General features: G+C 42.0%; 1 protein-coding gene across 3 annotated transcripts in view; it reads right to left on the reverse strand.

Moving 5' to 3' along the window:
* The window catches only part of SNX10 (sorting nexin 10), a 63,558-nt gene that overhangs the window by 35,422 nt on the left and 5,728 nt on the right, over positions 1-22,408 (reverse strand). The gene's annotated exons all lie outside the window — the stretch shown is intronic.

The raw sequence follows: 22,408 nt of genomic DNA on the forward strand, positions 1-22,408 counted from the left end.
CAAAATGTATTGTGATATCTTATTTCATAACTGCCTACAGCCTTACTTGGTGAGTCACATAATATGCTCAGTCCAATTATACCAGAATATTACCAAGATCTTGTCCACACTAAAACTGGAACCATGCCAGCAAGAACCATGACGTAGGGTTGTTGCTATCTGGGTTCCAGTACAGCTTCCCTAAGGAGGGTGGAAAGGGGTCCTTCCCTCCCCACCTGCCCCCCAGCCACACTATAAAATCACTAGAGTAACTTTTTGAGACAGACTAAATGTTAATAAATACTGTGCAAAACAAATAGTATGAATAGTAATGTGGGACTTTCCCTGCTTCTCACAAAATTATAAAACTGTGCTATAAATTACATAATCCATTCTCATGATTCATAAGGTCATACCTATAGGCACAATATGGATCATAAAGAAGCACACCGATATCAATTAAAGTGCAGGGCTATTTTTGGAATCATATTATACATTAGGGAATAAGACAAAGAACATCTGCATTAGGATTCATATAGGGATTTTTTTCATAAATATGTCTTAAAACATGCTATAGATAACCTAGTCTAGAACATGGTTGTAAAGAAAAATCTTCCCACATTATGAGTGACCTTCCAGAATATAGGCTTTAGGTGTGGGTAAATTTCATGGAGTCAGAGTTATGTTGTGGGGGGGGGGGGGAGGGCAGTGGGGGTGTTAAGTTCTTCTCTAAAATTAGTGAATGTGTTCAGGATAGATGAATACAGCTGAAAAGCTAGACTGGGTTGTATGCAGTTTATATAGCTACACACAAACCCCTATGTGGAAGTGGTGCCCATGTCCAAAATTAAGTTATAATGCATATGGCTCTACAATGTTGCATGCACCTCTGACCACTGCACCTACACTCTACTCACTAACCTAGTCTCTTCCGGGAATACATTCCAAATCTCTGAGTAGTTTCAAAACAACTTTTTCTTTCCAAATCTACCTGAGAGAGAGTGCTATTTCTCCCTCAAGATTACCCACAGCCCACAATGGACAATATTTATCTGTGCACCAGTGAAAGGTTTCAGGTTCAATTTCACATACTTAAAGAGCAAAAACAGGAGCTTATATCATTAGAAAGGGTAGACTACCACATCATTGGTACCTTCCAAAGGATATGGACTTGCTTCTCGCTCTGGAATCTCCTGAGCTATCAGACTTTCCAGTCACTGCACGTTATATCTAGAAAATATACTACTAGTAATTTTAGAAGAGAGTCTTACATGTTTATTAAATTGAACCTTATCCATATGGAAACTGGAATCAAAATAACTAAATTGTACCTAATTCACACCTCTAATTATTTAGGTACAAGTCTGTGTGTGGACATTCTTAGGTCCCGATCCTGCTTACACACATACTGAACTTTACTACACTGAGTAGTTCCATTGATTTCAATGCAATTACTCATAATAGTAAGATTAAGTATATGTGTAAGTCATTTCGGGGTCAGTGCCTTATTTTGGAATAAGAGTGTCTGGACTCAAGCCTTCACCGAAATAGCAAAAGTGAATTACAACAAATTTAGTTATTTCAGTTCCAGTTTCCATGTAAATAAGGCCTTAGTTTTATTTTCCCTGCCCCGAAAGTCCGTACAGTTGAATTCACAGCAGAGAGATACAAAAATGTAGTCCCAATATATTTTAAAAACCTCTACAATATTTCAAAAATACTTTTTCTGCAACATATGGCATATACATAGTATATGATGATGTTGTTTAACATAAAGGTTTTATTAACATGCCTGCGGGCGGAACTGATTAGCATACTGTGTTTTGCTACTCTGAAGGTGAAAGTTGTCCTTCAAAGCAGACATAAGATAACATGTTTCACCAATTACCAACATGTCCAAACCAGTTTGGAGGAAAAATTATTTTATTACATCATTAAGATGAGGTGACCCCATCGTTTATGATGAGAACTAGGGCTGAACAAAAAAATTTCAAAAATAAGAGTGGCAGTGGGGAATTCTGTGAAAATGTTTACAATATGTATTTCAAGCTGCTCTATTTGTGAAGTCAGTAGGTTCTATTCTATAGGTTCTTATACCACCTGTGACGCTGTATGATTGAAATATAACCATTTATGTCATTAATATTGCCACTGTTAGACAAGTACAACAAAACTTGTACAAAGTATATCATGTAAGAAGTCAATGGAAAAGTTATGATTCATTAAAGATGATTATCTTCTTTAAATCCATGTATCACTTCATCTGAAGTTATAAATATTGGCTATAGATCTGTATCCCAAATGTGTTTGTTCCTGAGCTAACACCCTCCTGGTAAAATCTACATTGAAGCCAGACAGCTTTGTATTGATGGCCCATCAAAAGGCAATTAACTCTCACAATGGGCCACTGAAGAAACTCATTCTGCCCAGATGGATCTTCCTGCAGATTCCAAATGGCCAGTGGCTGCACCTGTGAGTCAGCAAGCCATGTAAGGGCATGTGACATGATCAGGTGACCCTGGACTCCATCTTGTGCCAGTATCTTTCCACAAACTAGGCTATGAGCTTTGTTTGAGATAGTAAAATTCCATCCACATGGCAGAGGATATAAAAGACCCTTGGAACATCTCCATGTTGCCTCTTTCCTGTTCTAATACTCTGGACATACAACTAAAAGGAGCACTCTGACTATGGACTGAAGACCTTCCAATCTTTTGGAAGCTACCAGAGACTTTTCAAGCCAACAGTCTGTAACACCACTGCTACAAACCTGATCCAAAGGAATGATTGTGTGCGTATACCACTTTAACTCTCTTCTTTTCTCTTAAACCTTTAGAGTTTAGTTACGAAAGGATTGGAAGCAGCATGATTATTGGGTAAAATCTGAGTTATATATTGACTTGGCAATGTGGCTGATCTCTTGAGATCAGAAGAACCCTTTGTTTGATTACACTGGTTTTCAATAACCACTTAAAGTCTTGTCTGGGTGGTGAAATAAGTGCTGGAATGCCTAAGGAGACTGCTTTTAGAACAGGAGTATTTGTGGCACCTTAGATACGAACAAATTTATTAGAGCATAAGCTTTTGTGGGCTACAGCTCACTTCATCGGATGCATAGAATGGAACATATAGTAAGTAAGCGTGTGTGTGTGTACACACACACACACACACACACATTCAGAGAAGGTGGAAGTTGCCATACAAACTGTAAGAGGCTAATTAATTAAGATGAGCTATTATCAGCGGGAGGAAAAAAAACTTTTGTAGTGATAATCAAGATGACCCATTTAGACAGTTGACAAGGTATGAGAATACTTAACATAGGGAAATAGATTCAATGTGTAATGACCCAGCCACTCCCAGTCTCTATTCAAACCCAAGTTAATGGTATCTAGTTTGCATATTAATTCAAGCTCAGCAGTTTCTCGCTGGAGTCTGTTATTGAAGCTTTTCTGTTGCAAAATTGGCACCCTTAAGTCTTTTACTGAGTGGCCAAAGAGGTTGAAGTATTCTCCTACCGGTTTTTGAATGTTTGAATGTTATGATTCCTGATGTCAGATTTGCGTCCATTTATTCTTTTGCATAGAGACTGTCCAGTTTGGCCAATGTACATGGCAGAGGGGCATTGCTGGCACGTGATGGCATATATCATATTGATAGATGTGCAGGTGAGCGAGCCCCTGATGGCGTGGCTAATGTGATTAGGTCCTATGATGGTCTCACTTGAATAAATATGTGGACAGAGTTGGCATCGGGCTTTGTTGCAAGGATAGGTTCCTGGGTCACTGTTTTTGTTGTGTGGTGTGTGGTTACTGGAGAGTATTTGCTTCAGGTTGGGGGGCTGTCTGTAAGCGAGGACTGGTCTGTCTCCCAAGATCTGTGAGAGTGAGGGATCATTTTTCAGGATAGGTTGTAAATCTTTGATGATGCGCTGGAGAGGTTTTAGTTGGGAGCTGAATGTGACGGCTAGTGGCGTTCTGTTATTTTCTTTGTTGGGCCTGTCCTGTAGTAGGTGACTTCTGGGTACTCTTCTGCCTCTGTCAATTTGTTTTTTCACTTCAGCAGGTGGGTATTGTAGTTTTAAGAATGCTTGATAGAGATCTTGTAGGTGTTTGTCTCTGTCTGAGGGATTGGAGCAAATGCAGTTGTATCTTAGAGCTTGGCTGTAGACAATGGATCGTGTGGTGTGTTCTGGATGGAAGCTGGAGGCATGCAGGTAAGTATAGCGGTCAGCACGTTTCCGGTATAGAGTGGTGTTTATGTGACCATCGCTTATTAGCACAGTAGTGTCCAGGAAATAGACTGCTTGTGTGGATTGGTCTAGGCCGAGGTTGATGGTGGGATGCAAATTGTTGAAATCATAGTGAAATCCCTCAAGGGCTTCTTTTCCATTTTTGACTTCTTGTTAACCAGTATGGTTACTTACTTTTGTTTCTGGCTTGGTATATCTGATGGTAGAATAACCACCAGTTTGCGGGTGAGTCTGCCTTATTTCTCAGCAGTTTGACCTGAATCTGGTATTCTCAGCTGTGACCCACTGAGGCACGGTGACACCACCCTCATCACCACAGCATCTGAACAACTTTCAATAGTGCATTAAGCAACAGGACTAACATCTGTGGTTCATTTTTCTCTCTCATCCTCTCCTCATGGGGGAAGCTGTGTGCACAATGTAGCATTTTGGTAATTTTGATTAGGTTTTTATATGTATAAATATGTACAGGCTGTTAAGTGCGTTAGTGAAGGCAAGGATGAGGAAGTGTGCATTGCACGTGGACCAAAACGTAGTAAGGTTTGCATTGGGCCTTACTTCCTGTGGGAGTCAGTTCCACAGTCTGGGACCAGACGCTTGTGAAAGTTGGGTTACACAAGCAATTCATACAAACCTGAATCTCTAGAGAGAACTTCTGTCTTCAGCTGCCAGTGTTTGAACTCAGGTTTCAATAAATAGACTGAAAGGGCTAGAATGAAGCCAAATATTTGTTTCTAAGACCAGGAAGCTGCAATGCCATCTCCTCCGTCACCTGTACTTTAACACTGATTATATCTGTGGCTAGTACCTTTCAAATCAGCTGGCTCTCTATGTGCCACCTTCACCAACCCTACTGTAGCAGAGTATCGGGGAGAAAAGCTGCACCTTTCTGCCTCCCCAGGACTTGTACCCAGGAAATTCTATCTGCTTCCTTCATCCCTTTTGGGAGGCCAGAGACTGTTCACTCTGTGTCAGATGCTGGCTATCCCCAGATAAGCAGCTCAGACCCCATTTCAGTTTTCAACAATAATATTTTATTGGCCATTGTAAAGAAAAGAGAGAGACTGATAAAAAATAACTGCAATATTCAAATGCCTTTAAAAAACCCAGGGTCTGATTCTGCTTTCCTTCCATCAGTTTTTTACCAATGTAATTGCCTTGACTTCAGGGGAGTTACTCCATATATGCTAGTATAAATTAGTGCAGAATCAGACCTAGTATCCCATTTAAAAAAAAAATTTGCTTTATGATGAAGTATCTACTCCATGACTCCTACTGTCTATTACAGTAAGCCTACCATAAAGCTAACCTGAAAGCTCAGCAGAAAATGAGAGGTATTACTGCTTGCTCACTCCAGCAAGTGTGGGCTACAGTGGGATCCCCTTTCTATGGGGCAGCTGATTTTTTTTAATTGAAAAATTCAGATAAGTTAACAGTAGGAATTGTATGAAGAGCAAGTATGTCATATATGCTTGGTACGTCACTAAATCTATTGAGCACAGAGGTAGTCTACAGGTGGACCATGAGCCAAATCCAGACTGCCAGATGCTTTTGAACAGTCCCCGAAATCATTTTATTTACTAACTTTTTTTATTATTATTATTTTCTCCGAAGTCTGGACCTTGACTATACCTTGACCAAGACATTTAGACCTTGACAAAAAATAGTTGACTACCCTGACATAGACCAAAAAAGTAGTCGGAAACAAGGAAAATCCTATAAAGTTGTAAATCAGCCAAAGCTCTTGGCATTTGAATGCACGAGAAAAGGAAGAAGCCTTCCAAACTTTTGTAATGCAATTACTATTACTACTAGCATTATTACAGGGGACCTTTTGTATTAGAAACTTTAAACACTAAAACCTGCAACAATTTTTAACAATTTCTTGCATTCATATAGTAAATTGCATTTCCCATTTCACAAATTACGTAGTCATACCAGCAAGACAGCAACATTGATTTGACTTAAATGGGGCCAAGATTTCATTCATAAAATTTTAAACATTTTGAAAAAGATTTTTTTTCTTCTGTAATTTGATAAAGGGATTTGATATATACTGCAGTTTTCTAGCAAGTGCAAGACTCACTGAAGCACTGAGTGCAGGAGTCAACAGTTCAAATGTTTGCTTAAGCCAAGATCCTGTTTTAAAAAACCACAGTTGTGACTGATATGGCCTGCAGAAACAAATCGGAAAGCTGCTAGTTCTCTCAGCCCTGGTCTACACTAGGAGTTGAGGTCGAATTTAGCAGCATTAAATCGATTTAACCCTGCACCTGTCCACATGACGAAGCCCTTTTTTTCAACTTAAAGGGCTCTTAAAATCGATTTCCTTACTCCACCCCCGACAAGGGGATTAGCGCTTAAATAGGCCTTGCCGGGTCGATTTTGGGGTACTGTGGACGCAATTAGACAGTATTGGCCTCCGGGAGCTATCCCAGAGTGCTCTATTGTGACTGCTCTGGACAGCACTCTCAACTCAGATGCACTGGGGCAGGTAGACAGGAAAAGGCCCGCAAACTTTTGAATTTCAATTTCCTGTTTGCATGGTCACCTGCAGCTTGCCATGCTGGCCAGAGCTCATCAGCAGAGGTGACCATGATGGAGTCCCAGAATCGCAAAAGAGCTCCAGCATGGACCGAACAGGAGGTACGGGATCTGATCGCTGTATGGGGAGAGGAATCCGTGCTATCAGAACTCCATTCCAGTTTTCAAAATGCCAAAACATTTGTCAAAATCTCCCAGGGCATGAAGGACAGAGGCCATAACAGGGACCAAAAGCAGTGCCGCGTGAAACTTAAGGAGCTGAGGCAAGCCAACCAGAAAACCAGAGAGGCAAACGGCCGCTCCGGGTCAGAGCCCCAAACATGCCGCTTCTATGATGAGCTGCATGCCATTTTAGGGGGTTCAGCCACCACTACCCCAGCCATGTTGTTTGACTCCTTCAATGGAGATGGAGGCAACACAGAAGCAGGTTTTGGGGACGAGGAAGATAGCTCACAGCAAGCAAGCGGAGAAATCAGTTTTCCTGACAGCCAGGAACTGTTTCTCACCCTGGACCTGGAGCCAGTACTCCCCAAACCCACCCAAGGCTGCCTCCCGGACCCGCCAGGTGGAGAAGGGACCTCTGGTGAGTGTACCTTTTAAAATACTATACATGGTTTAAAAGCAAACATGTTTAATGATTAATTTGCTCTGGCATTTGGGGCTCTCCTGGATGTATTCCCAAAGCCTTTGCAAAAGGTTTCTGGGGAGGGCAGCCTTACTCCGTCCACCATGGTAGGACACTTTACCACACCAGGCCAGTAGCACGTACTCAGGAATCATTGTAGAACAAAGCATTGCAGTGTGTGTTTGTTGGCATTCAAGCAACATCCATTCTTTATCTCCCTATGTTATCCTCAGGAGAGTGATATCATTCATGGTCACCTGGTTGAAATAGGGTACTTTTCTTAAGGGGACATTCAGAGGTGCCCATTCCTGCTGGGCTGTTTGCCCGTGGCTGAACAGAAATGTTCCCCGCTGTTAGCCACGGCAAGGGGGAAGGGGCTAGCCACGCACTGGGGGGAGGCAAAATTCGACCTTGGAACGAAAGCACATGTGCTGTGTATGTAATGTTAACAGCAAGGTTTACCGTGAAAGAGTGTACCCATTGTTCTATAAAATGTGTCTTTTTAAATATCACTGTCCCTTTTTTTTTCCTCTACCAGCTGCATGTGTTTCAAGGATCACAGGATCTTCTCCTTCCCAGAGGCTCCCCTCCTGTTGGATCATATTAAAGAAGTTCTGTATTAAAATCACAAATGAGTTTGATTCCCCATAGTTTAAATTCCAGGGTATTACTAATTAAGAGGGCTCTTGGTTTTTGGTACTGTTTCTCTCCCTCTTTGTGAAACTTGCAAGCTGCTAATTGCGTTAGTACATTCTAAGACAGAGTCTGTTCTCAAAGCAATTCACAGAGAGAGAGAGACCCAAAGCAATACTCTAACAATAGAAACAGCACCCAGAGACTCCCCGCCCTTTTGCTGTATTAACAATTGTGATTAAAATAGAGATAGAGGATGTATGTGGATGGATGCTTGGTGTGGATAATAACTGAATGATCAGGGAGGTGCCAGCCTAAGAATCCAGTGTCCATTGGCCGAAGAAGGTGTCAAGTGGAAATAGCCAGAGGACCCCCGGAGGGCAGACTGGAATCCACCCAACAGCCTCAAGAATGGGAGAACCAAAGAACAAGATAACATCTAGCAGCACGGAGCTGTCAGGAATGTGCTATCTGCTGATTGATTCAGCAACAGCATGATGAAGCAATTCCCATAGACTGGCATAGGAAGAAATTCCTATAAAAACAGACTCTAAAAAGTGAAAACTTTTGGGGGTCCGATTCTGCAAAACAACTTCCAGGAGCATCAGATGAGCATCTGACAAGGCCCTGCTCCCTCCTCATGTCCAGGCCACCTGGCCACTGGCTTGGCATGAGCAACTCTAAGGCTGGTAACTATGATAACAACTTTGCAGAACCTGTGTGTGTGTGTGTGTGTGTGTGTGTGTGTGTGTGAATGAATGTGTGAATAAATATGAGATTGAATGGAATGTTATAGCTGTAACTAACTGCTTACTATGATTCTTTCTGTATTCACAATAAATGTGGTATTTTGCCTTTTTCCCTTTAATAAGATCCTGCTGGTTTTTAATTTATTGGTATAACACTACCACACTGTGAACCCCCTCCTGCACCCCAACCCCCTTCTGAGCCCCCTTGTACACCCTGCACCCCTCCTCTGCCCCAATCCCTTGCCCTGAGCCCCTTCCTGCACACTGCACCCACTCCCACACCCTGCACTCTCTCCAGCACCCCAAACCCCTGCCCCAGCCCTACATTCATGGCCCTGCATGCAATTTCCCCACCCAGACATGGCCCTCGGACCAAAAAGTTTGCTGACCCCTGCAATAGAACATTCCCAGGAATATCACTATCTTGAAAACTAAGTTTTGCTATTAGATGAATAGCTATGACACTGGCAAACCAGGTGCCAGCTTATGCCAAGGTTCCCATGCCTCACTTGAATACTGACAAACACATAGCTGGAATCAGTCTGGTTCACGTGTGTGTTAGTATTGTGAAAATGGGTATAAGAATTATAAAAACATGTTTAGCTTTTACTGAATGTTTGTAAGTTGCTGCATGCATTAATCTCACTTATAACCTCTGTATTACATATTGTAAGGCAATGTGTGAGCATTTGCTTTGTAAGCCTCTGAAACTGTGTAAATCACCAGACAGGAAACAGATACTAATTACTGTGAAATGCTGGCATCCAAAAGAAGGTGTCAAGTCAGGGGTAAGCAAACTCCGGCCCATCAGACCTTTGGATCCAGCCCTCAAGCTCCATTGCCTCGCTTCGGCCGGGGAACGGGGTCGGGGCTTGCCCCGCTGCGTGAGCCCAGCGCTCCAGCGTGTTCAGGACCTGCATGACGGGCGTGAGGGGACACGTTACTCCAGCTGCATAACCCAAACGCGCCTCATGCACCGTCAGAGCCTGGAACATGCAAGCCCACATGCCTGCTACTTGTTGGCTTAGGTGACGCTTATGTTTTAGTAGTGTTAATTTTCCATAATTGAGGATAAAACAAAGAGTAGTTGGCCAGGGAGCGCTCTGTGGCTGTTTCAAAGTTATGGGCTGTCGGAACCTACGTGGAGGACGACGAGATTTCTGAGGGCAGGGGGCTGGTGAATCTCAATGAGTTCCAATGACTGGAAGCTGATGCCCAACAAATCCAGGCTAGAGAGAAAGGGCATGGAAAGGGGGTAAGTTTGGTTTAATTATTGTAATACGTTGTTACGATGGTATATTTATAATAGTAAGTAAGGTTTTTATGTTTTTTTTCCCCACTAGAATGTATTTTTATTTAATAAAGTTTATTTGACTATCTCTGAATTATTAATTTCGTGAGCATTGATGGCCCACCATACAATTTCCATACCAATACCCAGATGTGGCCCTCGGGCCAAAAAGTTTCCCCACCGCTGTGTTAGGTCCTGCCAGAGAAGGCCCATCAACACCAAATAAGTTACTGTGGAACATCAGAGAACAAAAGACTTTGTTGATTGCACTCTGCCCCCCCATCGCACCCCCCCATGAAAAGGAGACATGCAAGTGAATTCCTCCCATCAGCTAAGTTTGCAACTCAAAGCAGAAGGGGGAAAGGAATAAAAAGGCGGAACAGTATCTCTATGCTGCTTGGACTCCAGAGAACAAGGTTTTCTCGGCATAAACAAGAGATCCCCAGTGTTAAGTCTGGGTTAGCCCTAGGGAACATATAGAGCTTGCTTATTATAGAAGCTTCTATTACCTTTTGAAACTTAAAACTAACTCATTTGTGTGTATGTTTACCTGCTTTAACCTTATAAATAACTCATTTCCTTTTCCTAGTTAATACATCTTCAGATAGTTTATTGTAGGACTGACTACAAGTGTTGTCTTTGGTGTGAGACCCCAGGTCAGTTGCACCTAAGATAAGTGACTGGTCCTTTGGGACTGGAAGTAGCCTAAACATTGTTAAGTATCAGAAGGGCAGCTGTGTTAGTCTGGATCTGTAAAAGCGGCAAAGAGTCCTGTGGCATCTTATATACTAAGAGACATATCGGAGCATAAGCTTTCATGGGTGAATACCCACTTCGTCGGATTCATGGAGTGGAAATTTCCAGAGGCAGATATAAATATGCAAGGAATCAGGGAGGATGGTGAAATCTAAGTACAGAACTCTCAACCAATTTGGTGTTTGTACCCTGCTTCTTAACAGTCTCCCCTGAGATTGATACACTCTGAGCCACGGCAGGACAGGCTGACACTAACAATTTCCCTACACTCCCAAACCTAACTAATAGCCAAACTTAAAGCTATACTATATAGGCACAAAAAATTGCCAGTGTGAGTACTCAGGGATGGCCTGAGCACTAAGCAAATAAACATGATCAAAAGAACCAATTGCTTTCTGCCCCAGCATCCTATTCAAGCTCTGCAACTCACTCAGGGATTGGCAGTCTCTAAATCACTGGCAGCAGAATATGGAATAAAGGAGAGAGAAATCTCTCACCTCTCCCAACAGCTTAGGTTGTATTTATATTCGATTATATGGCAATTGTATGATCAGCCTTTTGTTATTTGGTGGCATCTGCTGGTTCTTTTACGTGTTCTGATATTATTCACAAACCTCTAGTCCATTCCACAAATCCTCTTGTTATGCTTCCCGTAAACAAGAAACACTGATCCCCTATTCAATATCCATCCATCCGTCTTTGGATATCTCTAAAGGAGCCAACGTAACAACCAACTTCAATTGTTGCTAGGGAAGAGTAATTTTGTTTTCAGACCTGGGTAATAGTTGACCATTCACTACCAAAATCTACCACATACAACCAAAGTCCTCACACGCATTTTCTGGTAGTTATTTCACAGAATTTTCCTTCTAGGGTTCCCTGTGACAGATCATAATTAAATCTCTAACAATACTTAATGCTCACTGTACTCTCCTTTCTCCCTGACTTTGAAAAATGGCAAGGATGACAAGTTATTTTGAGCATCTCTACAAATATAAAATGATCCTTGCCATTTTACTGTAGTCATGATGAGGGAACAACTAATGTTTAAACTTCATCTTCACATGGATTCCATTCCAAATAACCTATAAAACTCAAACGCACACTGAATTTACTATGTTCCAGAATGAAGGATCTTCCACAGGGATTTGTAAAGAAAATGCAGATACTGAGAGAAAAAGTGAGCAAACAGGAGGGGAAGAGCTTAATTTTAAAATAAAAAAGGGATAATAGAGCTGGGTATTTCACAGGTGATTGTGTTACTGGGACATTTTTTGTGAGGAGTCAGAAGTCCTATACATGGAACACAGGACATCCGGGGCCTCCTTCTGGGAGTGACTGACTATTGCTTTTGCTTAAGGCCCAGGCTCAGGGCTATTTCTAAGGGTATGTCGACACATGCCAGCTGACTCAGGCTCGTGGGATTCAGGCTAAGGGGCTGTTTAATTGCAGTATAGATGTTCAGTATCGGGCTGCGCCCCGAGCTCTGTGAGCCTCCCACCCTGCAGAGCCCTAGAGCCCAGGCTCCAAACCAAGTGTCTACACTTGGATTTTTAATTGCAGCATAGACATATCCTCAAAGACCACATGTCAGGCAGGGGTATGCATTGGATGTTCTTCCAGCTCACTGTTAATAGATCAGAAGAAATGGGAAGCAATATCTTACCTGGTTATTGAACACAGTTGTTCAATGGCCAAGTACTTTCAAAATTTAGACATCTAAATGTAATTAGATTTATAAAATGCACATTCTATAAAGTGAGACAAGGTGCGTGAGGTAATATCTTATTGGACCAACTTCTGTTGGTGCAAGACAAACTTTTGAACTTCTATAAAGGAGTAAATGGATCATACCACCATTAAATCTTTTATAGAACTGGGATATGTGCCTATTGCAGAACTATTGTCTATCTTCAGAGGGAATATATGTTTTGTTTGGATCATCTCAGGACCACACTGGGGGTATAACAGACATTTCAGGAAGGAATGAGTTCCACTTTTTACAGAGGCTTACCTACAGGGGGAAGCTAACTGTCCTATGTGAAGTGAGTTGATAGTATCTGTTCAGGTCATTGTAGCCACCACTGCTAATTTCAGCAGAGGCAAAGGGTGTGGCACTGGGACTACCCTCTCACCCCTAGAGTAGTCCTTTCAGAATAACAGAGTTTGCAGCACAATGGAGAGAAGAGGTGGGAAATGACTTGGCACTGCCCAAAGCAGGACTATTTCTGTTTATTAAAGAGCTTTGGTTTCCAAAGTTACCAGTCTGGCACCTCTTACAGGTACTAGACATTTAGGCTAGGCAGGATTCGATATAAATCAATAGATATCAGCAAACATGGGTTTCAGCTGACACACTGAAAACAACAAAAAATATCTATTGGTAACAAGCAAGTTCAGCCTCACCCCCCACCCCCACCCCCCCCACACACACACACACGTGCCTTCAGGGATTGGTTGTCACCGGTCCTGTGGCAATGCAGAGAGCCCTCCGCAATCCTGTTGTCCTAGGGTGAGTGAGTGGAGCTGTGCGGAGCTACAGAGGGCTCCCTGTGCTGCAACAAGGCTGGCAATACCCATGCCAACAGGTACAAGGAAGGCTGTGGTCCTCGTGGGGCAGAGTGGAGACCCCCATGACAGCAGGGCTGCAGAAAGTTCCCTGCAGTGACACTTGATCCCTGCAGGCACAAGGTCCAGGCAGGCTGAGGATGCTCCTGCCAGGGTAGAGACCTCTGGCCAGCAGTGCAAGGAGCCACCGCCGCTAGGGCGGCAGGAGGCCACTCTGAGGCTGAATGGCTCAGTCCCTGGGTAGGAGTCATTCATCAGCCAGGTAACCTCCCCCAAATGGGGGCTTGTCCTCCACCTCTGGCTAGGTCCTGCCCTGCCAGGACTGTAGTCTTCCTTACACTTGCAGGGATCCAGTGTCACTGGCCTCTCTATATTTAACATAAAATTCACACTCACAAGAAATACACTGCATTAACCAGTAACTCCTCACTTCACAATAAGCTCTCCTGTTTCAATTTCACTTCCTCTTATGTTTCATTCACGTGTGCAGTGCTTCCATTACTCCACATGCAGACCTCTCTAGACAATTTTGAATCAATTCAGCTCTGGTGTAAGCTATTGACTTCAACCAGTGTTATACCAGCAATGAATATGATCCTCAGTGTATTAATAAGTAGGGTTGCTAGTTCCCTTTTGGCTATAGCCTATGACACTCAAGTGGGATTGTGAAAATACTCATTTCAAGCTGCCATCTGAAGTCAAGCTGTTCTTTCATAGAGTATAAAATCAGAAGCGACCATTGTTATCATATAGTCTGAACTCCTGCCTAACATAGGCCATAGGATTTCCCTGGATTAATTCCTGTTTGAACTACAGCATCTCTTTTAGAAAAACATCCAATCTTGATTTAAAAATTTCTAATGATGGAGAATCCATCACAACCTCCTGAGTTGTTCCAATAGTTAATTATCCCTCACTTAAAATTTTTTGCCTTATTTCTACTCTGAACTTGTCTAGCTTCAACCCTCAACCACTGGATCTTGTTATAGCTTTGTCTGCTAGACTGAAGAGCCCTCTATTATCAAATTTCCATAGGAAGGTACTTATTGACTACGATCAAGTCACCTCTTTACCTTGTTAAGGTGAACAGATTGAGCTCCTTGAAACTTTCGCTATCAGGCATGTTTTCCAATCCTTGGATCATTCCCGTGGCCTTAGAGAATCAGCTGGGGTAGATGCAGATGGACCCCATCACTCATATGTTAACAGACACAAGACTACTTACATAAAACATACAATAAGTTACTTCCTGAAACAAGGAAACAACTTAGTATTAAAAATTTTAACAGACAGACATATAGGGGCACTTGTGCCTAGGTCTGAATCGTTCTTCCCACAGACAAAGGATTTTGTCCATTACTCTAGGCCATGGACATGTCCATTTCTGTTTGTCCAAACAGGATCTCTGCTTCTCTCTCATACCTCAGTTTGGCATTCACAGCATCAACCTGTCCTTCTCTTGCTGCCAAGCTGCAGTGGAGCTGTGGTTACTAGAGCACTGCCCCACTGAAAATATGAGGAAATAATCAAAGGAAAATAAATGTATCTTAATTCTATGCAGTATTCAGATGTTAATTTAACCAAATTAAAGATCCATGAGGACGAGCTGTCCTTCTGCCTCAGGTTGCCAATGCACATTCCAGTCATGGTCTTCCACACCAGCAGCAAAAGCACTTCGTTGACGTGGCTATTAAAAGGAAACAAGGACAGTTTCAAACGAAACTGGGCACTTTTCCATAAGGGACTCCATATTATCAGCAGGATTTCGGCAGCCACAACCAGTGCTTAATTTGTGCTGGGGCTCAGCCCCAGCATCTCTAGGCTTGGCAGTTCATAGCCCCGGCACCTCTGGGTTTGCTGCGTTGGTTATGAATGTAAAAAAAATTGCTTGAGCCCCGGCACCTCTTTCATTACAATTTAAGCACTGGCCACAAGCCAGCAATGAGGGACAATTTCAAAAACAGCCCTTTGATAAAGCATGCTGAAGCAAGTTACAGAGTTCCTCCTGAAATTTGGACTTTGAGCAGCCACTGTCAAGAGGCCGAAGTGAAACTGCTCACATTCATGCAGGACTTCAGCTCAATGGCTGATGAAATGCTCATCTTATAGAAAGATTTCTCTTTAACGTCATGATGCCTATTTCCAATCAAGCATGCTCACCATTCTATGTGGCAACCATCCTTGCTATCAAGAACTGCTCTATCAGAAAATGAATTGAAATCACCTAAAAAACATTTATCTAGGAGAGTGTCATGCATTACTCAGGAACCTGGGAATCAAAGAGCCATTAATTTAATTAATCAAACTTGATCATCATCAGCCCTCCCCCAAAAAATAATTATACACACACCAGCACGTGGCAGTGACAGACAGGTGATATTACATGACTCTGCAAATGAAATTGGGATTTATTAAGCAAGTCTGACTGTGTCACCTGCACTCTGTCTAATAATCCCTCTCTAGCTGCAGAATGACTCACATTCCAAACCTCTGAGAAGCTTCAAGATGGCCATAATTTAAAAAACAAGACATTCATACACAGCCTACAATGTATTTTCTTTTTCTCCCATCTTCCCATTGTAGAGTCCTCAGATAACAAACATAAGCTCCATCAAGGGATCTCATATACTTTCTGCTATTTCATCTGGTTGCTTACCCATTACGTCAGTCTAATCTTGGTTAGAGAACACTCAAAAGGCCAGAGCTATGCCAATTATTAGGCAACTATTGGAGATGGTAGGCATGGGTGGTGGGACTGATTTTGTGATGTGTGTCAATTTTCATCATGACGACTGGTTATTCATTGGGGAAGGATGTGAGTTTGTTGCAGTCATTCTGGAAGCCTTCAAAATTCTTCTTCTATGGCTCCAGCTCTCCAACAGTGCTCCATGCAGAACGACTGGTCCACAGAGAGATGGATTGTCACATAATGTGGGCTCTGCTACTTGTTTGCAAAAGCCACTAACTACATTAAATAAATTTCCTAAAGTTACTTTTCTGTGTAAGCAATTGCTGTAGTTGTCAGAAGGGTATTAGACAATGGTCTATGAGAGGAGAGGTGATCTCCACAAACAGAAGGGCTGGTAGCTCACAAGACGATTTCTCTGTTAATATGTATTCTTGCCTTACGAAAATGTTTGTGATTTCCTTTTCTATACCCTGTGAGAAAATGCTGTTTTTAATCTTATCTTACAGCTTTATCCTGGCACCTGTTGCTTCAGTATCTGAGCATCTTCCACGTAAAATCAAAAGTTTAGTGTAGGGAGTCAAACGTGTGTTGATTATTTATATTCAGTTACAAAATACAAATACATAGATGTGCATACACTTATAAATATAAATATGCATAAATAAATTATATATAGATATATATATATATACACACACACACACACACACAGATCAGGTGCTCAAATACTATGGGTGATGGGCAGCAGTATAAGACCCTAAGGCAGACATTTTTGTATGATGCAGTTACAAACAACTAAACTGGAGCTTTGTCACTTATACACTTTGTCACTTATACTTATAGTTGGAAAGAGAGGCAGCAGCAAGGATCCCATGCAGATAAATAGAGACTGAGACCTGGATTCTCAAAGGAAGTCAGTTAGTTACACAAATACATTAGGGGATGTGGGCGTAACCTATCAGCATCCTGGAGCCTTGGCCAAAATCCTTGGTTAGAAGGAAGATCTTGAACCTATGTCAGAAACAATATGGGCATGTCTAAGGAGTTAAACATATTATAAATGTAAATTAAGTCTATTCTGAAAAGTATTACTTTCTCAAAGTATGTCTCTGGAATAACAACCCCCTGTAATTATGAGAAGGGAGGACCAAATGCGGTCCTTTTAATGCTAATTGAGCAGAGAAGAAGCTAGTGAACACAGTGCATGCTTACTGCAACACTACTTTTTCAAATAGATTCACACATGCAAAGGCTGCCACCATCTGATCCTTCCCCTCCACACTTGCTCCTTTTAATGTTCTGAACCTTTTGCATACTTTGTGATCTGAGGTCCCAGCTTGGGCCTAGCTCCAATCATTTCTTAAACTTCTCATCTAATTTATGTTTTCTGTATTTAAGATTTCTGCTACTTTGAATTGCCTTTCCAAAGAGTTACATAATCTTTTTTTTTTTTAAACAACCTTTCTTGTTCTGTTTTGCATGGTGTGTCAAAACTGGTATTTTTGAGAAGCAGGGTCTGGTCACCTGTAGGAAGTGTGCTACAATCTGGTCTGTTTCCTGAGACCAACGAAGTAAAATGAAAAGGAGAAGCCTGCTCTGAAGTACAGAACTAGAACTGCCAGCCCAATATCAGTGGTCTGAGGAGAGGTCTGTAAAGGCAGACAGGGTATATATATTGTAAAGTAAAATAACCATAATAAATGCAAAGGTTCTCATCTCTTGAATGACAGCATCCACTACGCTTCCCTGAGACTGACCAATCCCAAACAGCTTACACAATTGCACCACAAAGTATGAGGAAAGATAAGAAAAAGAGTTTAGCAAGTGAAGTCAGCTCTCTGTGCATTTTGATCAGCTCTACTTCAAGTCGTCGTGCTTCTAGGATAAACTTAATTTACCAATTCTCATGCTTTAAGGCCAGAAGGAACCATTATAATGATCTACTCTGAGCTCCTGTATGACACAGACCTTAGAATTTCACCCAGCTAAAAGAACAATGAAGATATAGTACCACAGATCCTGGCATGGGTTAGTAACGCATGGACATGCCAGGGTTCTGGGCAGGCTTATATGGTACATGCTGCTGCATCTTCACTGCTATTTTTAGTTGAACTAGCTAGATTAAAACTGCTGTGGGTATACCTACCTGAGCAGCAGTCACACTGCCAATCCCAGTGAGACATACCCTTTGACCTCCGAGGAGATATTAGTTAAATAATAAGAGGAGGTAAAAGGCTAGTTGAGAATATCTTATAATTTTAAAAAGAACAAAGAGAGATGTGAAGACTTGGCTAATCATTACTTTGACCACTTTACGGGTACGTACCAACTCTTTCCTACACCGTTCATCAGTCTGTCATTTTAGACTGAAAGCTCACTGAATTGGACTATGCCTTCCTATATTTGTTAGCACAGCACTTAGCACACTTTTAGGCACCTCTGAATATCAATAATAAAGTATAGCATCCAAGGCGTCAGACAAGTAGCTTCCCTGCAAACTGGGGGCACATCTCATACCTGCGTTGTTCCAGAGTTCTCAAGTTTACTCCTGTATGTTTGGGAGAGGTAGCAAATTGGGCCTCGTCTACACAATAAACTTCACTAATTTAAATCAGTTTTTAAAAATTATTTAAACAGGTGCAAACCCCTGTGTGAACACCATTTCAGTTTGAGTGGCTTATTTTACTTTATTTTAAGCATCAACTTTAAGCTAAACCCAAATTAGTAACTCTTAAACACCACCTGTTCCAGCCAGCGGTACCTCCTCAGTGGGTGGCACTGGTCAGCTTTGGCCTGTGCCCAAAGCCACTACAGGGAAGGTTTCAGAGTAGCAGCCGTATTAGTCTGTTTTCGCAAAAAGAAAAGGAGGACTTGTGGCACCTTAGAGACTAACCAATTTATTTGAGCTTAAGCTTTCGTGAGCTACAGCTCACTTCAGCGGATGCAGTGAGCTGTAGCTCACGAAAGCTTATGCTCAAATAAATTTGTTAGTCTCTAAGGTGCCACAAGTCCTCCTTTTCTTTTTGCGAATACAGGGAAGGGAGACCAAGGCAGGCTAGACCCATCCCTATCTGAAGGAGGCAAGGAAGTGCAATGAGCTGTGCAAGATGACACTCTGCAGTCAAGGTGAGAGCACTTCAGGTCACCCTGGGTGGAAAAAGGAGGAGGCTTGGGACTGGTTACCTGCCCTAGAGGCTACGGGCTGCTGTGATATCAGACCTTTGGTCATTGCCTATCCACCACAAATTGGGACCCACCCAAATTTCCATTCCTAGCTACACCACTAGTGTGGACAAAGTTAGAGTATTTAGCCTTGCTGAAAGCAAGTTCAGTCACAATGGCAGTTGTGAACACTTGTGCACGGTTGCAAATTCTTGTGAGTGGGGATGTCACAGGCACATTAGACATGTTGACACTGCCAAAATGCTCTTTTATCAACAAGGCTTATGCCTACATATGTTACTTAGCTATTGCCCTTCCCCCTGTAAAGTACTGTCTTCCGTTCAGCTTTTGAATTTACCCTTTAATTCTGGATTTTTAGAACCTCTTTCTCCCCCGGTCTGAGTAAAACATCTTGGGTGAAATAAAAATTCCCATTCCCAGAACGTGACCAAGATCGCATTACAACAGATACCAAAATTATGACTAATCCAAAACTTACATTCCGACTACACAAGTGATTAAAAATGACAAGTTTATTAATAGACACCCAATTATATTATAATTATTGTGTGTATACAAAGAATTGGCTAGGAGTTAGGACCTTGAGGGAAAGGAGCAGCAGGAAGCTGGAATTAAGATTCCAATAATTTGTTGGCTGCACATACACGGAAAGGTCACAGTGTTTCCCCCCTAAATGAATCACTGTTCACATTCCAGTAAAGCGGATGTTTTGTTATAAAAATATAGTGTTTCTCTTCCATCTGTCCACTCTGGTAGGGAAAAAAAAAGTATTTTCTTAAGCCAGAAAACCCCCAAAATACTAAAGGACAGACACTTCAAGACACATGATATAAGACAACAGCAAGGAAAAAATCATCATCATGCTCACAAGTCATGTTTTCATTTCACACTCAGAATTCCCAAGACATCTTATGGAAGATCTTATGGTACAGAACCCTTATGTTTCCGTGTTCGTTTGTTCTTAGACAATGGAAGTACACCAGCACACATCCTGCTAGACCTCTCTGTGGCATTGTATGCCACTGAACACAAATAAATCCTGCCTCTAAGATGATGCAGGAGCAAACAGAAACTCATTTGAAATGGCTTAAGTCCTTTCTTTCAGGCCAAGACTATAGGGTTGTTATGAGCCCTCTCCTGCAAAGTTCAATCCTGTTGCTCTTATTATTTAATATCTAGTCGTTGAAGCTACTGAGGGAGCGAGTCTGAAGTGCCAGCAGGATGCAGACAGTACCCTACAATGCACCTCTTTTACAGCAAATGTAAACAGCACTGTAACAAGGTGGTCTGTCCACTTTATGAGCAATGGAGCCTGGGGGCCAGCCAACCCCTGTTCCATGATGTGCCCTCTTCATGAAAACCGGTGTTCTAGGGATCAGCAGCCAAGCTGGGAATGGGGCCAGGTGTTAATCAGATGCCTCCTGACATGATAAAACCCAGTACTGAGCTGGGGAAGAGAAGCAGAAGCATAGGGTTAGGGCCTGTGGAAAGGGTTCCTGGATGGGAACCAGCATCTGCATGTTGGTGGGCTGAGGATATCTGCCATAAGTAAGCCCTTTTGTTTTCAGTTTAAACCAATTTTTACAGAAAAATTCCTGGGTTTTACCAAAAGTATTATTCAGTTTTTTCTGATTTTCACCCTGCTTTTGTATCATTCAAATATATTTGAAAAAACCAACTTGCTTTATTAGGAAAATAAATACCTTATATTATCGTAATACATGTATCTCACACGCATTAGTCTGTGTCTTTATGCAAAGCTGCCTGTTGAAGTAAGGCTATGTATTAGTCTAGAAGATACACACTATAAACAAACAGGTATGCACACAAGCTCTGAAGTGTGTGTGCATCTGAACGTGCCGATGACTCACATGCCCATCATGTACAAATTTCAAGCTGTTCACAGATAACAATTTAAAGATTTGACACACTAAAATGGGAAAACAAAAATCTGTATCAGAATATGTTTCAGAACATAAGGAAGTATTCAAAAGCTTTAAAAAAACAAAAACAGGAGAAAAGGATAAAGTTGAGTGTATTCGCTGCAAATGGTGCGGCCCAATTATTAAATATATATATTTATGGGCTAATAGTTCTAAGTCTACAACAGTAAATGGTTTAGTCAAATGAAAAGTTTTATTTGGAAATTAGAGATATATTGTTTTCTTAAACTCAGAGGTGGCATTGTGTTTTGAGTTCTGTTTTAGTTCTGCAGCAAACCACATTGGTGAATGGAATTCAAAGCTACTGAATACTTTTACCCCCCGTCTTTCCATTCATCAAGATAAACCACAATATTTACCCAGAAAAATTAATAGTTTTTTGCACTGATTTTCACCTGTTTTTATTGTTGTGGTAATGAACTGATAAATTCCCAGGAAATATTAAAATGAAAACTGAAAACAAAGGGCCCTAGCCATAAGTTACAGTACAGCCCCAGAACCAAGGAGAAATAGAGCGTGAGTCTAGAGACCAAGGGAAGCTCCTTGGAGCAGAATCAGAACTCAGATGCTGGTGAGATGAGGAAGCTTGACTGAATCACAACCCAGCCCCAAGGAGGAGGGCTGTGGAGCCCCTGAACCAGGGGTAAGCAGTTTGAGAGTCTAAAGACCAGAGTTCAAGGAAACTGTGGGAAAGACTCCCCAGAGAGGTCAGGGGCTGGAGCATGAGAGTCAGCTCTCCGGGGTCAGAGGAACTGGGACCTGAAGCCCTGGAACAAGAGTGAACTGGAAGCCCAGAGAAGGAAGGATAATGGCTCAGAAGGGCCAAAGGGGACTGTAATATGTAAGACTTAACAAATTAGGTCCCAAGAGGAAACATGTAGTTTTAGTATTCTACATTGCGAATGAATTATTGGGGAAAAACCTGAGGGAATTGAAGGCAGGGTGCTTGTAGTGCCTTACCATGCCCTAAGGGGATGCGCTCTGGGACTGAATCCTGCTACAAAAGCCATCGTCCAGTTATCTTAATGTCAGGAAGAAGTCAGGACCTGGATGAAGAGCAACTGGCTAAAGCTGAGCTCAGGTAAGATTCAGACAACGCTGGTAAGAAGAGGAGAAGGCTTCAAAGAACTTGCCTCTTCAGTAACATTCCTCACTGATGAGGGCCTGATCTGTCCTTGGATTGTCAAACTGGTTTT

This window comes from Chelonia mydas, chromosome 2 (assembly GCF_015237465.2).
Source record: "Chelonia mydas isolate rCheMyd1 chromosome 2, rCheMyd1.pri.v2, whole genome shotgun sequence".
Classification (NCBI taxonomy): Eukaryota; Metazoa; Chordata; order Testudines; family Cheloniidae; genus Chelonia; species Chelonia mydas.